Source organism: Schistocerca americana, chromosome 6 (assembly GCF_021461395.2).
Source record: "Schistocerca americana isolate TAMUIC-IGC-003095 chromosome 6, iqSchAmer2.1, whole genome shotgun sequence".
NCBI classification, from domain to species: Eukaryota; Metazoa; Arthropoda; class Insecta; order Orthoptera; family Acrididae; genus Schistocerca; species Schistocerca americana.
The window spans coordinates 348103869-348106977 of record NC_060124.1 but is presented as its reverse complement, the minus strand read 5'-3'; the positions used below and the strand labels follow the sequence as shown (position 1 = coordinate 348106977).

At 43.8% G+C, this 3109-nt stretch overlaps 1 non-coding gene across 1 annotated transcript; it reads left to right on the top strand.

Moving 5' to 3' along the window:
* Nucleotides 1-2827: 2827 nt before the first annotated feature.
* Trnat-ugu lies at nt 2828-2902 on the top strand. The gene has a single exon. It is a non-coding gene; the product is annotated as a tRNA-Thr (tRNA).
* The last annotated feature ends 207 nt before the right edge of the window (nt 2903-3109 follow it).

Sequence of the window (3109 nt, the reverse complement as noted above, 5' to 3'; positions counted from 1 at the left end):
ACTACGAGGGTTCTTCACTATTTCTAGCTTCGCAGATGTTTGTGTTGTAAACTGTAGTGTGCTGCCGTTATTACGTTGATATTACATAAGTTAGAGGGAAGTAGAAAATAATAGCGGCAAATTCGTCGAAGCAACGTATGATTTTTTTTTTTTACTTGATGTCCTACAAAATTTTCGTTCCAGCCTTTCGTCTGAAGATGTTACTAGAAGTCGGTGGATCTGGCCTTGTCCATTGGATAGATCATGATTTCACAATTCTTCTTGACCAGTTCCAGCTCTGAATAGCCAAGTCAGTTGGTTACATGTGGCCGCGCGGGATTAGCCGAGTGGTCTAGGGCGCTGCAGTCATTGTCTGTGCGGCTGGTCCCGGCGGAGGTTCGAGTCCTCCCTCGGGCATGGATGTGTGTGTGTTTGTCCTCAGGATAATTTAGGTTAAGTAGTGTGTAAGCTTAGGGACTGATGACCTTAGCAGTAAAGTCCCATAAGATTTCACTCACATTTGAACATTTTGGTTACATATGCAACGCATGAAATTTTTATATTGTATGCATGTAACCAACACATTTTTCGTCACTTCTTGCAGAACGCATATACAGGGTGTTCGGAAATTCCAGTTACAAACTTATAGGACCCGTAGAGGGAACTCAGTACATAATATTTTGAACACGAAGCCATACTCGCAAACGTCATAAAGCGACGCTATAGTATAGTTATAGGCGCCGGCGCCTGTAACGTGATTCCGTGATGAGGTTACGAACATTGAAAGATGCTGGTGAAAGATAAATGTATCAATTTTGTACCGTAAACGAACGAGTCGAAAGTTATAAGCGAAAATCCTTGTGATATCTCTGACAGTGGAATACATGTACCTGTAGTGTTGTTGCTAAGATTGTAGGTTAGGCAACTTCCAAAGCTGGCAGAATGGACCAAATAAGAAAAAATGTGCAGCAAACATGCACTCTAAAATGCATACTTCAAGAGTTGTGAGCACGTGTTCAATAGAAAAGATGTGTTTCACACTAGCGAAGATGCACAAATGTGCATAGCTTCTTACGGCCGGCCGCTGTCTCCGAGCGGTTGTAGGCTCTACAGTCTGGAGCCGAGCGACCGCTACGGTCGCAGGTTCGAATCCTGCCTCGGGCATGGATATGTGTGATGTCGTTAGGTTAGTTAGGTTTAAGTAGTTCTAAGTTCTAGGAGACTGATGACCTCAGGTGGGGACTGATGACCTCAGATGTTAAGTGCCATAGTGCTCAGAGCCATTTGAACCATTTGAGCTTCTTACGCATGCATTTTAGAGCCCATGTTTACTATACATTTTTTCTTGTCTCGGTCCATACTACCACCTCTGAAAGTTGCATACCCTAGATTTTTAGCAACTACAGTTTTGTTCCAAACTACCATCTCTAAAGTTACATACCCTAGATTCTTAGCAACTACAGTACCGGTGCTTGTATTCGTTTGTCAGAAGTAATAGAATGGGATTTGCTTCTAACTTTCGACGCGTTGGTTTCCGAACCAGGGACCCTTACCTCAAAATGGTACGTTTGTGCGTCTCCATCATCGTTAGAAGCTTGTAACATAATCACAGAATCACCTTGTGTGTACATACATTTACATGCGCCGGCCCCTGTAACACTGACGCTCTGTTGCGTCGTTGGAGTACGTTTCTGTTCATGAGATCCTCTTCAAAATGTCATACACTCACTCTCCTCTACAAGTCATACAAATTTCCAACAGGAATTTCCGAACACCCTGTATAACTAATGTATGGGACGATGTTGTTCAGAGCCGAAACCTGAGACGAAGACATGTAAAACTACGACATAGATGACCAATAAATGGTATTGCTATAAAGTTTATTCGAACGCCATAGAGGGTGCATGTGAACGTTCACCAACGCTGAAAATACATTCGCGACAGTTAGGAAATATCGCTAACGGACTTTGCTTAACTCAATGATAATTTATGTTACATTGAACTGTAACCTTGTTCACATTTTCGTCTAGGGTAACAAGCGTCGTGTACAGTTAGTCAGATCGTGGATTCGTTTCAGACACAGAATTATTTGTCTTATTACTATTTTTAAACTGTGACCGGAGTGTAATGTGACGAACATAATACGATGAGTACCTAATGCCGTGCAGTATCAGTTCTACAGGTAGTAATATCTAGTTGCGCCAGTTACTGAACAGTTACATGGAGAACCTCTGGACAAATTATGAGCCATGAGCTCTCACCAGTTACCGCCGGCTTCCAGTTATTTCTGGATGGATCTTGGATACAAGTACATCTCGTGTTCATGTTAACTGTTTAGTGCAAGGACAGGATACAATGAAGCTCATGCTAAAGCTTCCCAGTATCTATATATGATGGTAGTATCTGTTCCCGAAAGAACAGTTACCGTGGATGACCATGCAGCTTTGCTAGAAATGAAATGATAATTAAATAGACACCCTAGCTGCAAGCAGGCGTTGCTACACTTCATTCGGGACATGTTGAAAATGTGTGCCCCGACCGGGACTCGAACCCAGGATCTCCTGCTTACATGGCAGATTAATCTACCAAGTCCCGTACGAATTCGGGCAATGCGTGTGCCTTCGCACAAGAAGGTCAAAGGCCGGGAACCCATATTTTTAACTATATATGACGGTAGTACCTGTTCCCGAAAGAACAGTTACCGTGGATGACCATGCCACGAGTAATGAGTATGATGGGCAAACATCTATTAGGCGCACTACGAATGTAGTGTTGTGGACATGTTGGGGATGTGGATCTCACGGGGAGCGTGCAAGGGATAAGTCCCTGCAGACGCAGTATCCTCTGTGCCCGCGGTGGCTCAGATGGATAGAGCGTCTGCCATGTAAGCAGGAGATCCCGGGTTCGAGTCCCGATCGGGGCACACATTTTCAACATGTCCCCAATGAAGTGTATCAACGCCTGCTTGCAGCTAGGGTGTCTATTTAATTATCATTTCATTCCCAGTATCTTCCACCAGTAACACTCAATTTCTTTAAGAATGCTAGCTGAGCACAGGGATGGACGCAGTGAAATTCGCTAATAGACGGAGATTTGCCCAAGTTGAAGCTCCGGTGGAACGTGGCGCACT